Source organism: Lycium barbarum, chromosome 8, assembly GCF_019175385.1.
Source record: "Lycium barbarum isolate Lr01 chromosome 8, ASM1917538v2, whole genome shotgun sequence".
NCBI lineage: Eukaryota > Viridiplantae > Streptophyta > Magnoliopsida > Solanales > Solanaceae > Lycium > Lycium barbarum.
Window position 1 is genome coordinate 119,142,686 of NC_083344.1, and position 15,150 is coordinate 119,157,835.

The 15,150-nt window shown below is 32.6% G+C and overlaps 1 long non-coding RNA gene across 4 annotated transcripts; it reads left to right on the forward strand.

The window, feature by feature from the left end:
* The first annotated feature begins 283 nt into the window (after positions 1-283).
* Positions 284-4,660, forward strand: LOC132606915 (uncharacterized). Of its 4 annotated transcripts, none has more exons than XR_009570101.1 (4): positions 284-450; positions 686-737; positions 1,236-3,603; positions 4,625-4,660. It is a non-coding gene; the product is annotated as an uncharacterized LOC132606915 (long non-coding RNA). The 4 variants fall into 4 exon arrangements; XR_009570103.1 differs by lacking the exon at positions 4,625-4,660 and adding an exon at positions 4,446-4,478; XR_009570100.1 differs by lacking the exon at positions 4,625-4,660 and adding an exon at positions 4,440-4,475.
* The last annotated feature ends 10,490 nt before the right edge of the window (positions 4,661-15,150 follow it).

Genomic DNA, 15,150 nt, shown 5'->3' on the forward strand with positions numbered 1-15,150 from the left:
TTTTTAAATACTCTGGGTGCAATTTTAATGTTTGGAGAGCCTTTAGTATTTTGGAATTTGACTAATCTTTCAATAATTTAATATCACAAAGAGAGAGAAAGAAATAATTACAAATTTAATTTTAATATTAATTTAAGTCCAGGCCAAAACACTAGTATTTCTATCTTTCTACTATATTAAAATAAGTGAAGCTTTTCGTCGTCCGCATACTATTTCCGTAAATAATAGAAAAAATGAGGGCAAAGTTTCTTTGTAACCTTCTTACATGTCCACCGAAATGCTGGCTTCTTTGTTCCCTCATGTGAAGACGCGTGTACACAGAACAATACTTTTCTTGTTCCAGCAGGTTCCATATTTCTTTCACTCCATATTTTGTGTCGTCTCTTGTATTCGTCCTCCACTTCTAGGTGGTTTCTAATTTTCGACTCTTCATCTCAATGGTTACATCTGGTAAGTTTTCCCTTTTTATTTTCTTTCTTGCTATCATCAATTATAGATTCTGTTGAAAATTTGTCCATTTTGCTTCAATTTTAATTCTCCTACTCTTTTGCATAATTTTTTGCTAAATTTTTAACATGCATGTCAGTAACTCCATCTGATCTGCACATTCATATTTGGTGCTTGTAATTGTATAGTATTTTGGGTGACTGATCATTGATTTATGGTGAAATTTTAAATTATGTAGGCTAATGAACCCAAGCTGTTCGGTAATATGCCTGAGACAGCTAAATTATTTGGTAAGAATTCTTTTGTTTCTCTATTGTTATATTTAGGGTAAATTAGAACTGCCTTCAACAATTGCAAAGTCGTACATTCCTCTGAATTGGGGAATTTTTTTTTAAAGATTATATACATAGACATATATAGAGATACTTAGAAGGCATGAAGCAGTAGTTAGAATTTTATATTTTAAATGTCAGTCCAGTTAGATGTGATTGTATTGTTTTGTCCCATTTTTACTTTCTTTGTGCACACATTTGTTAGGAATAAGAAATTGATAGGTTGCATCCATATGTTGGTAATGGAAGTTTGGTCGAAAATCCTCAAATTTCATATCAATTTAACAGTTTCTTACTAAGATTATACGTATATGTCAATAATTTCTATTTTATACTTGTATGTTTAGAAATAAACATCTGGGTGCACATTTGGATTCTTCTACGTCATATAGTTCTTGCTGGATTTGATTGGGTAAAATGAAATTTTGAAAGTGAATTAGATCTTTTCCTATGTAGGGTGAATTTGGTAGAGTATAAGCAAAATCCAAATGTTAATTACGAAGACGAGGAACCAAAATACTTACGTTGGTGTTTCTTTTGCGTGGTTGCAATACAACTTGTGAAGAATTCTTGTGTTGTTTTGTTTTTAGTTTATTTTCCTTGTGTCATCTTTGATTTATAGCATTACTGAGGTAACAGCATGTTGGTTTCAAGGGTGCTAGCAAAATTGTTGCTTGTTCTCCGTCTGCCGAAGTTGGTTAGTCCTTTTGACAATTTTACGCTCTCTCCATCTGTGGTTTTCTTATTGACGAGTTTGTGTCAGTGTTTTCCATTCTGTAATTTCATTATTCTTTGTTTTTATGTCTTTACCATATTAATTCTTAACTGATCTTGATCATTTTAAACTCGATTTCTTTCATCTGCATTGCTTGATTTGGGTAAGTTGTACTGGGTTTTAGTTATTCTTGTTAGTGTGTTAGTAATATTTATTTTCCCATGTTAATCAATTAGCATTACATATAAACAAAATGGAAGAAATTGTATGGAATCAGAGGAGAATTTAGAGCACCAGTGCAAATACTGGCCCTAATTGAGAAAGAAGAAGTAAGAAAAGCAGGCAACCAAAGAACATGAAGGGTGGCCTTCTTTCCTTACTATCCATAGGGGAATCAAGACATGCCATCAGATTACTACTATTTTGCCCTTCAGGTACCATGAAAATAAGGTGATAAAAATTATTTTTGAGCTTACTTTTGTATCCCTTGTTTATATTAAACAATTGAATAAATTTGAAGAATCGTGGGAAGAAGAACTGTTGAGCATTCAAATTGCTCTTGATTCACTGGTGCCTCATCTTCTTGGATGATTAAAAGATGCTACTATATGCATTTAAGTTTAAACCTTAGCATCTTTATGCATTTATTACTCTTTTATGAGGTTTGTGTTTATTAATCTTTTTTAAGAGAGTTAAAGGTGGACTTCTTTTCCTTATTGAGATGTTTCTATAAATGACCATGAAGAAAGAAGGTGCTTATGGCTAAAATTTTTGTAAGAAGACTTGAAAAGTCGACATTCCCTATACATAGAGTAATCTATTCTCTATTAAGAAGGTAGTTATACACAAACACTAATGTCATCAATTTAATTTATATGGCTCGTGTATGTTTTTCGAGGAGCTAAATTTTTTGAAAGCCTTTAATATTCGTAACTACTGTAACTTCTCCAGCTCTACTTTTGAGACTTCAAGTTCAATGAAAGTGTACTGGAACTACATTGTCTTTAAAATTGTAGCACCACTTGAAAAGTCGACATTCCCTATACATAGAGTAATCTATTCTCTATTAAGGAGGTAGTTATACACAAACACTCATGTCATCAATTTAATTTATATGGCTCATGTATGTTTTTCGAAGAGTTAAATTTTTTGAAAGCCTTTAATATTCGATAACTACTATAACTTCTCCAGCTCTACTTTTGAGACTTCAAGTTCAATGAAAGTGTACTGGAACTACATTGTCTTTTAAATTGTAGCACCAAAATGATAGACTTTATAAGTGATTCGATGATGGTTACTGGGCTGTTAAAGGTAATATAGTTTTCATAACTGTTTGGTTGAGTTATCAGGCTACAACAGAGACATTTCCAATAAAAAGATGACCAATATGTTAATGCATAAAGATTAAGATGATTCTAATTGGATAGGTTAGAGATTAAAAGAATTAAGTAAACAAAAATGAGAAGAAAGAGATAACTGGTTGATACAAAATTTGTTTCATCAACCAAATCCCGCTGAAGAAAATTGAGGATTAATCCTTTGTGGTAATATTTGTAGCTTGATGACAATTCTAAAACTCTGGTAATGCACAAGCAACAATAAGCCGCCTCTTAATGAATAAGTACCCTAACTCAAAGCTATTTTCATATGAGAATTCCAATTTTTTAAAGATATTGCATCTTCTGTGAACAGAAGAAATTACTACGTCGTACAAATTCTTCTATCAACTTGACCCTGAGAGAATTGCGGAACTACTAAACATTTTGTAAAGTCTCCGCCAATAGTTGTTCACTGTCTGGCGATACTTGAAATGGTTTCAGTTAATTACTTTTTTGAGCTTTTTCTTTCAGGGGAAATGTGATATAGATGCAGGTTTTCAATAGTAATATGCCTTATTTTGTCGACATAATGTGGGGTTTGCTGTTTCTTTGTCCTATTCTTCGGCTTACTGACTGCTCAATGTATGATGGCTATTATTTTATTTTTCTTGTTTAGGGATGGAGACCAGCCATCACTGTGAAACAGATACTGATTGGTATCCAGGACTTGTTAGATCAGCCAAATCCAGCTGATCCTGCCCAAACTGAAGGGTATCATATGTTTATTCAGGTAATTTTGATTAAAAAAAATGTTGATTCTCCACTCTTCCAAATTCACTATCCTACTCTTGATGTTATCCTTAAATTGTGTTTGCTTTTCTGTAAGAGAATTTTTTTTTCATTATAATATGTTAAGATGTACAACTGAACATACTTTCATTTACTTTTGCTGTCTCAATTAATATAACAATCTTTTTATCTTGGAATGTCTCGAAATATTGGGAACCATTCTATTGTTTTATACAATTTTCTCAAATCGCGAGAAGTTAAATGTAAGCTTGACTTTTTGATCCACACGACCTTGCAAGTTCTAAACTTTGTGGTGGCATATATTAGGCACTCTGTATAGTCCTGGTCTAGCAAATGGAATATGCACTATAAGATTACTTGCAGTTTCAAATAGCAACTTCAGCAGATGCATCTTTCCAAAGGTTATTGCTAAATCTTTTACCATTCCACAACAATTCCTTTTTTATGGACAATTTAGACATTGATACTTAAAATATAATACGGTAGGTATCCTTTTGTGGGTTGGTTACTTCTATTTTCTGATGGTAGTTACAGTTACCGGAGTTTCTAATGGTTTGGCTTCAGTAGGATATTTGCCCTAGAATTTTTTTACTTACAATGTTGTTAATATTTCTCTTGATTTGCAATTTATTCCTTCTTCTGATGCTGTTAGTAACAACAAGATATTCTTATGAGTTAATATACTCCTTGCTTAGTTTCGCAATCTTTTATTTTTCTTTTTATGAACTTGCTTAATTTCACAATCTTTTAGTTTTATTTTTGGAGCATTTAGTACTATTATGATTGCCTTCTTCTCCACCTAACTCTATGCATCAGGTTCAGCTAAAAAAGAAGTAAGTGTCCCTCAATTTCATGACCATATGCAATCTGGGGCACTTGGTACCTCGATGTCATTGGTTCCCATACCATTGGGTGTCCACTCTAATCCTTTTGCGTTTTAGCATTCTTGTGTAGAAATATGATTATGCGATGCCATCACTAACAACATTTTTTGTCTATAGGCACTGTTGGCATTTCAAGAAAATGAGTAGTGAAGAAGTTGGAATGGGAGGTTACCTTGGTACTGCTGTTGTTCTTTGCAATTCCTTATTTAGTTTCTGCTTAATACATGCCTCTCTATGGCTTATTAATCTTGGGTCGATTCCAAAGCAGTTATTCTGCTTTGGACTTGCTGGAGTGGCAAGTACTATATGCTAGGTAGAAATTGCCTACCTTCGGTTTTACAGTGCGTTACTACAAGATCGTCCATCTGTAGTCAACTGCTTTTGATTTACGTGATACTTTCTTTTTCCTCTGTCTAGGCAGAGTAGAGTTCATCTAGCAAAATTCAAATTCCATGCCACTGTAACATATCTCATACATATATTGGCCCACCTATAATTCACTATTTCTGTCTTTTTAGTTTAATCATATTTTCTTTATTTCTATCTCATTAGTGTAACGCAAAATGCCCGTGCCTTGCACGGGCACGGGCTATCTAGTATATATATACACACACGATAGAGTGGTTTCTTCCTGATCAATTGCTATTATGAATGCACTAAAATATGGAGTATTGGGGTTGAAAAGAGCGTCGTCTTCAGAAGAAAAAAGTTTCAGAATGCTTCACGATTTTCACTATGAAAAGATAGAATTAAGAGTAAAAGTTAAGCTCCCATTAACCCATGCCTCCACTAGTGTATTAATAGCCTATTTGGCCAAGCTTATTTTTCCACCCAAAAGTATTTATTTTTTCAAGAAGTGCTTATTTGGAAAAAAGTGAGGTGTTTGGCTAAGCTTTTGGGAGAAAATAAGTGTTTTTGAGGAGTAGCAGAAATAGTTTTTCAGAAGCTAAAAAAAATTGCTTTTGCCCAAAAACATTTTTTTTAAAAGTACTTTTGACAAAAATACAAATAGAAACACCTTTTTAAAAGTTTGGCCAAACATTAATTGCTGTTCAAAAGTGTTTTTTTAATTAATTAGTTAAACACAAACTGTTTTTCGCTAAAAGTGCTTTTTTAAAAAATATTTTTTTTTTATAAAAAAAATATTTTTTGAAATAAGTTGATTTTAGCAACTTGGTCAAACAAGCTATAAGGCTACTAATTAAAGCTAAGCATTGGAGTCGCCGAAACTTTTGAGTCTGACTAGTAATTAAGCTCATCTTGAATTGCTCATAACTTAAATTTGTCACAATATTCTCAATTGTTTTAGTGATAAACTTTTACATTTTATACTACGAATTAGTAAAGTTTGAATATAGTGCCGGAGCTATACGTATGTGCAGGGGTTTAATTGAAACACTTTGCCGGAAAATTGTAGGGAAAACATCACTAATTGCCCGCCCAATCTAAACTAATTATGCTTCCATGCCCCCTCCCAAATAATTTTCCCTTCTGCCCATTCCAGCCCAAACTAATTACCTGACGCGCCACCTTGCCCTAACTCCTTCCTCCATGATATCATCGCAGTATATTTATATATTATGATGGTATCATGGAGGACTAAGGAGTGAAGCAGTCTTTTATGATACCTTCTCAGAATATTTATACACCACGATGATACCATGGTCCCAAGGAGCGTCTCATTGAAGGGCTAAAGCAGTCATTCATAATGATACCATCACAATATATGTATATAAGATGATGGTATCACAACTGTTCTTTTCGAGAAAACTATGTCTTTTTGAATAAATGAACATGATCATTCATAATATCACCTTAGTATATTTATATACCATGATGATATCATGAAGGACTAAAAGAAGGACTAAAACAGTCTTGGATGATATCATCTCAGTATATTTATATACCATGTTGGTATCATAATTGGGGGGGGGGGGGGGGGGGGGGGGCTATCATGTTGGTATCATAATTGGGGGGCATCTCGGATAAATAGTTTTAATTTTTTCTGGGGGTACGAAAGTAATTGGTGTATGGGCAGGTAATTATTTTGGTTTGAGGGGGCATGCACGTTCTTTTCCTAAATTGTATTGCACGCACATAAAAAGATATCTTTTTTTTATGTATATATATAACTTGTTGAATTCGTTCGCATAGAAAAACTTTTACTGTAGTATTTTTTGAATCTCCTTTAATAGAACTTCTGGCACCGATATTGTTTGACTTTTTTTTTTTTTTTTTTCATCACCCCGATATTGTTTGACTATTCAAAAGAAAAAAGTACAAAGTAATTACACTAATAGGAGATGTTCGTTAGATAGTCATGATCGGTTTTCACATATAAATGCTAAATTTTCATTAGTTGCCAAAGATCAGAGATCTTTATAAGCCCAAGGTTATAAATTATAATATAGGACATTACTCTTCAAAATCGAAAAGTGATTAATAAGTGCTATTTCTGCATATTTAAGCGTGACGGGCTGAAGTTTTATGAACTTGACATAGCTTACAATAAGCCCAAATTTACTTCGAACCTCTAAGACTCAACGTTTTTTGCGCGGAATGTCCTTCAAAGGCACTTGTCTTTAATTTTTGGCCTTCACCTAAAAACACATCAGTTCCGAGTTTGAACCCCACCTCAATCAAAAAGTAAAAAAATTCGCAAGGGGGAGTTTTGAATTCAATGTAGAGTTTGGGTAAAAGTTTGTCTTAAGACAAACCTCTGCTTTAAAGCCTAGCTTTTGCCCAAATAGGCCTAATTTTGGGCAAAATAAGGCAAATCTCTGCCTTAAGGCCTAACTTTTCCCCGAATAAGCCTAGTTTTACTACAAATTTGAGCCGGAGTTCGAACCCAAAACCTCAAGATATTAGGCGAAGGCCAAAAATTAAAGATCAACAATTTGAGGGACAAAAATGACCAATGCCTTTGAAGGACAATCGTGCAAATGACCCTTAATTTGGTGGGCCAAAAGAACAACCTTCAGAGTGGCCTCGACTTAAATAGATCGTTCCACAAGCAATATTGTTGGAAATACACTAAAACGGGTCATTTGCACTTTCCCCTATTTTGTGTTGGTCTTTAATTTTTGTCCCTCAAGACAAATAACTGTTTCACAAGACATAAGTTTATATTTTCACATTATAATATCCCATAACTTATGTCTCGCGCCCTATTTATGCCCCGCGAGGCATAAGACGAAAGACAAAAATTAAAGAACAGTCCATTTGAAGGGCAATTGATAAATTTCTCCCAGTCAAACGGTATTTAATGAAAGATGAAAAGAAAAAGGACTTCCAAGGAAGTTTTTAACTTCCGTTTTTGCCTTTTTCGATTTCACGACAAGATAGTTAATTTCATTGTATTAAAAGATGGATAATAATTGGAATTTGTTGTAGTTTGTTACCATATGTCAGCTTGACTTATTTCGTTCGTTTATTTATGTTAAGTGGACTATGTCATATTTAGCCTATGAAGTAATAAGGGGAACTTACACAATTACTAGCAAATAAGTATTAAATTATATGATTTATAATTATTTTTTAATTTACAGAATCTACAACATATACCCTATAAATGAGTAAAAAAATAATCTCTAGATATGGTAAATTTTGTATAAATAAGGTAATTAAATGAGTAAAAGAGAAAAATCTTTAGATATGATAAGTTTCGTATAAATAAGGTAATTAAATGAGAAAGAGAAAAATATTTAGATATGATCAATTTCGTATAAATATGGTAATTAATTTTGACAGGTTATATTTTTTCCTTCATTTAAGTAATTTGTCCATACAAATTCTCCTCTCCAACCTATCGATAAGGAAACATTATCTCAAATTCTAGAAATACTCCATTAAATGCTACAAATACTCAGACGTTACAACTCATACACTCCACCTTTGATCGCAAATTCAATACGCTACTGTACTCCTTCTTGTTTCATTATGGGATTCTTGTTTCTTGTTTCATGTACTCTAAGAAAGATGGTGAATGTCCAAAAATTGATTCAATACACACTCCCCAGCTAGTTTTGCTTCCCAATTCTCCAATAATTTCCCCTTCATATTCTGCTTCCCAATTCCCTTCTCCTGCTCATTCTCAATTTGTTTTATATTCTTTTTTTCCTTCACCTCATCATTAACGCTCTCCTTCTCGAGAATACGACCAGCAACACTCTCCTTCTCTATCGCCTTCTCATTTGTGTTCTCATTCTTGAACTTTTTCTCAACAAAAGACCCGTTCTTCATTAATTTCCTCTTGTCCAATTGCATAGGAGATATATTCTTCAAGTATAACTACAAAATAAAATGTTGTATATTATATACTTATATACCAATGTTATATAAATTATACAAGATTAAACACTACATTTATTAGTATACTAACCAGATATTTCCATTTAATAAGATTTGAACAATGTACAACATATATGTGTTAATAATAGTGGGGAAAATATACCTTATTGTTTTTCATCTTTGCTACGTATTTCTAATTAGTATACTAATAAATGTAGTATTTAATCTTTGTATAATTTATATAAAGTTGGTATATAAGTATGTAATACATCATTTTCTTTTGTAGTTATATTTGAGGAATATTTCTCCTATGGAATTGGAAAAGGAGAAATTGATGAAGAACGGGTCTTTTGTTGAGAAAAAGTTCAAGAATGAGAACATAAATGAGAAGGTGATAGAGAAAGAGAATGTTGTTGGTCGTATTCTCGAGATTCGAGAAGGACAGTGTGAATGAAGAGGTGAAGGAAAAAAAATATATAAATCAAATTGAGAACGAGAAGGAGAAGGAATTGGGAAGCAGAATCTAAAGGGGGAAGTATTGAGAAATTGGGAAGAAGAACGAGCAGAAGAGTGTGTGTTGAATCAATTATTGTATATTCACCATCTTTCTTAGAGCACATGAAAGAAGAAACAAGAATCCACAATGAAACAAGAAAGAGTAGATTATTGAATTATGAGTCGTACCATCTGAGTATTTGTAGCGTTTAATGGAGTATTTCTAGTGTTTGAGATAATGTTTCTTTATTGATAGGTAGGAAAGAAGAATATGTAGGGACTAATTACTTAGATGAAGGAAAAAATATAACCTGTCAAATTTAATTACCATATTTTAAAAAAAAATCTCTTTTACTCATTTAATTACCTTATTTATATGAAATTTACCATATCTAAAGATTTTTCCTTTACTCATTTATAAGGTATATGTTGTAGATTCTATAAATTAAAAAATAATTGTAGATTTATAATTTAATACTTATTTGCTAGTAATTGTGTAAGTTCCCCAACAATCTTATCAAAACATCAAATAATAATTTTTTTGGACTTGGTTTAATTTGTCTGATATAGTCATAATAAATAAAGGATAAAACTCTCATTAGTTTTTTCTGAAATAAGAAAGTTCAGGAATCACGTAATTTTCTTTTTTGTTACCTCTCATTAGTTTAGTTTGATACTTAAACAAATTATAAAAGAACAAACGAACAAATGAAAAATAATGTTCAATTGGACAGCTTGATCAATTTTAATCCATTATTTAATTTAAATTGACTTGGACAGGGTTAGGAATCGTAACTTACGATTATTGTTTAGCCTAAATTAACCGCTTATCTTCGACCTGGGTAAATTTCGGGCGGTATATGACCCATTTTAAATTTTTAATCCGCTAATTGGACATACGTACGGATGATACATGCTCATGTGTATATTTGAAAGATGAAATTCTAATTCGTCTTAGTTTTGGTTTGAAAAAATAATCTATAAATGTATTTAAAAAATTGGTGTAGAGGAATGAGGATGGGGACTGATGATTTTATAAGTAGTACTATTACTTCGTTCATATTATCTGTCTTTTAAGATTTTTACACACCCTCTAGAGAAGAAATATAATTGTTTTAATCATAAGAGTACGTATCTAAATTATCATTTAATTCTCTTTTAAACGTACTTAATTGGTACAATAACAGTGAATTTGGAAAAGAAATTATAAGTTCTAGGGGTGGGCGTTCGGTATTCGGTTCGGTATTTTTAAAGTTCGGGTTCGGTAATTCGGTAATCGGTAATTGAAAGTAAATACCAAATACCGAACTTTCGAACTTCGGTTCGATAATTCGGTAATTGGTAAATCAAACTTCGGTTCGGTACGGTATTCGGTAATACCATATTAAGTCTGAGTTCACTGTGCACCAGCCCACAAACAAGCAGTTGGGTGTTCCTGAGATATCTTCTTTAGAGCTTGCAAAGACTGTTAAAAGGTAAAACATTAGCATCACAGCTTTAAAAAATCAATCCTTAGCAAATAATAATGATGGTTCTACATTAGAAACAACACTTCGGGGTTATTTGGTTCAAGGCATATTTATGCAAGGATGATAATATAGAGACCGCAAATAATAGTTATGGATTAGTTATACTGGGAGTATAATTTCCAAGATCATTTTTTTCCTTGTTGGACACATGTACAAACTAATTCACTCATGCTGTTCAGCCAAGTCCATGTATTCAATTGTAAGCAACCGCGCTACAAAGCATGAAACAGCTCCATAATGGACAACAGCAGCACACGAAGAGGGCAAAACATCAACCAAGTGCGTAAGAGCCCGGGCAGCAAGAAGCATAATATCAGGATTGTTCTCGTTATTGAGCAGTCCTACAAGTACCGGTACAAACGAATCTACAGAAAACGTAGACAAAGAGTCTTCTATTCCAATAGAAAGCATCTCACACAACTGGGCTGGGAGAGCATGAGAAATTTCACTATCAAAGAAATGTATAAGCTAAGGACATGGGCTGATGGGTAGATCGCAGATGGGCTGGACTATTAATTTAATGACCCTCTATTTAATAACTATTTCGGTATTTGAGAAATACCGAATTACCGAACTTATAATTACCGAATACCGAACTTTTTTAATTTTATTACCGAAAACCGAATCGAAAACCGAAATACCGAAACCCTCGGTTCGGTTCGGTAATTCGGTTTTGGATGTTTTATGCCCGGCCCTAATAAGTTCTTTTTATTTTTCTTGTCAATATTAATCTAGAAAAATTTAATTAGCCAAAACAACTAATATCTGGGATGAAGTGGAATATCATACTATACTACCTCTGATCCATAGTATTTGTTTCCATGTTTATACATACTTCTGAAAAAAGATATTCAATGACTTTAATCATAAGAGCATTTAGTCTAAACTATTCTTTATCTCCCCCCTTAAAAGTTTTACTATAAAACACTCTATCAATTAGAGCATTAACTAGTATGGATAGAGACTTTAATTAAAAAAACGAATAATAAACAACTTCTTACTTCTCTCTAAAATGTCAAATATTTTGAAATAAATATTATTTATCTAATACGACAAATATATGGCCAGAGAGAGGATTATATAACTATCTTAAACCAGGTCAGTGCAGAGGCCAGACTAGAAGGGTTGTGGTACATACATCAGCTTGTTCCTTGACCTTCTCTTAGTTACCTTTTTTGGTACGAAAGAATACTGGTATTAATAATAATAAATAGAAGACATAAGTGTGTACAAGGAGAAGAGAAAGGGTTGAAGAGGAAGAAGAAGAAGGAGGGATATGTCTTGGTTAGAAAATGATGTTCTTTTTTTGTCTTTTTCTTGGCGTTGACACGTGGCAACATGAGTTCAACCCCCACCACCTTTATGGAATCGTCTTTGTTGTCAAAGGGAATAAAAGATGCATTTTCCCTCTGCAAAGTTAAAAGGCCAGGTGAAAATATACTCTCAACTTTGTGATTTATAGCAGATATATCCCTCATTATAAAAGTAGTGAATATATATTCCTGTCATTACAAAATGGTGTAAATATACCCCCACCGTTACAAAATTATGCAAATATACCCTTTTCGTTGACAAGAGTTTTTTTTTTTAAATCATTTAGGAAATTTTTTAATTATAAAAAATGCCATGTGACTTTAATAAAGCCTACCTATTTTTTTTAGTAGACATATTTTTCTAACCATGGTAGTTTTTTTGGTGTGTCGGGTATGGTTCGTTTAAAAAAATGTCTCCGTGACTTTAAAAAAAAAAATCTATCCCTTTTTTTAAACAACTAGACCCTACTCATCAGAAAAAATTACTATGTGGCTTTAGAAAAGTATGTCTACTAAAAAAAATGGGTAGACTTTTTTTTTAAAGTCTGGATAAACTTTTTTTTAAAGTCACGTGACCTTTTTTTTTAAATTAAAAAATAACCTAAATGATTTTTTTTAAAACTCAGTCTGCGAAAAGGGTATATTTGCACAATTTTGTAATGACAGGGGTATATTTGCACCATTTTAAAACGGTAGGGGTCTATATACATCACTTTTGTAACGAGGGATATATCTGATCTAAATCGCAAAATTGAGGGGTATATTTGCACCTTTGGCCATAATTGTTTAAAAAGCTTTGTACGCATTATCCTTTTAGAATAAGTAATAGTAGTATATGTATAACAATAACAATGCATTATTCATGCATAATTGTTATTTTGTTATTTTTTTCTCTGAGTTGGTATACCCATGTCCGGTAACTAGCTCCTTTTTGTTCTTTAACGTTCACTTTTGGTAATGAAAACTGTTAGTTGCCAAAAAAAAAAATATAACAACAACAATGCATGAACAAAATATTTAAAAGTAAAAATACTTTTTAAAGTAAGTAAACTATATACATAATATTTATTATTTTTTTGATAATAAACTGTGAAATATTATCATAGACAACAAATATATATACATCCTATAAGGAGCACCCAGGAGACTTTTACCACCGTCAAGGAAGGGTGCAGTCATCTCCAAAGCCTCAAGCAAAAAACAATCACTAATCACAAAATTTCCTAGTCAAATAACTACACTTTCTAGCTTTCTTTGAATTTCTAAAGTATCCTAACTTCTCCTGTATTTTCATGTGTATCTGTTTTGCAACTATCTGTCTGTCTGTACAGTTTTGTTTTGAAATTGCTTCCGATTCCTGACCTTTGTGATAGACCAGTCCTCCTAAGATAGCTGTGATGAACTCCCCCTTGAATTGCTTTCGGTGTCTACCTCTGATCCAGCTCAAACAATTATGTATGCCCTTTTTCATTACTGTTAATCATCATAGTCTATACAATAAATATTTGCTAGTAATTTCTACATATACAGTCATGCATTAGAATTTCACGTGATCTAAAGTCTAGACGACCCTTTATAATAATGAATAACCAATGGACCACTAATGTCTCTCCAATCCACATGGGCCTTATGGTTTTCGTTCTTTGGAGTAATCTGCCCAGCTTCCATTCATACATACTGTTACCACAAACAAATATCCTACAAATACCCCATTTTCCTTTTTTTTTCTTCTTCTCTATATTATTATACATGTACATACTTGCATCAGACTGGAGAAAGTTTAGAAATTTTTCCTAAAATACCATATGAACTGGAGAAGTTTTTCCTGAAAATTGCAGCAAAAGAACCCAGAAAACTATATACTTTTGATATAACAGTAATGAAACACTGCTAATAAAAAATATCTAAGGCATCTGAGATGCATCTCATGGATGCTCCGAAGATCTCACTTGAAAAAACTCCTAAAAAAAATTTAAATAAATGCCAAACATCATTTGGCTGGAAACAATGACCACGGCTAAACGAAAAGTTTTGCAGTAATGAATTACAACAAAAAAGATCTAATCAATTTGATATCCTATCTTTTTAGACTTCGAGTGTGTTCGGTACGACTGTACGAGGATGCCTTTCATAAAAAATGCTTTTCCAGAAAACGTTTTTTAGGAAAATAATTGGCGTTCTTACTTATTTTTTTTGTTCGGTTGTAAAAAATATTATCCGAAAAGCATTTGCATATAATATAGACAAATATATGGGAGGTGGAGGTGGAGGTGGAGGTCTGGGGGTGGTGGGGATGGGGACTATAGGGTGAGTGTGAAGATAAAGTGTGTTGAAGGGCGGGAATGACACAATCAATATAAAATGCGACTTGCGGAACTTGTTTTTCCTATTTCTGCCGGAAAAGTCAGTTTCACAAGGGATGTACTTGGGGGCTACTTCTCGCTCTCTTCTATTCTTCATTGCATAAACAGCAAATTATTGAGCTTGCTAATAAATTTACTGATACGAAGCAAATTATTTTTATTTACTTCTTTGTTTTGCTCATTTCTTCATTATTCAAAGGATTAACTTATACACTTGTTGCTTATTTTTTATTTTTTTCTCATTTCAGAAATCAGATTTATTTGTCTTTTAGGTAACTCCATAGCATAAACAAGGAGACATATCTTGATATTGAAAAGGTAAAAAAGAAAGAAAGATAAATGTTGATGATCTAGAAGTTAAAATAGATAATTAAAAGAATTCCATGGACATAATATGTGGAAAACGGTTTTTGCTAGAAGTTTGAGTCCTGAGTATGTGTAAAGAATGAATTTTAGGCTAATTCAATCTCAAAAGGTAGCTCATAGGTGAAGATTGTCATAAGGAGACCAAATCTCTCATCCTTAACCAATGTGGGACACTCAGCATTATGAAATCGTCTTTGTTAGGGAAGATTTTATCTCTTAATGTAGAATTTTCTCGACGCGAATCCGAATATAGTCAGATCTCAATATAAATACCAGATACTGAATAG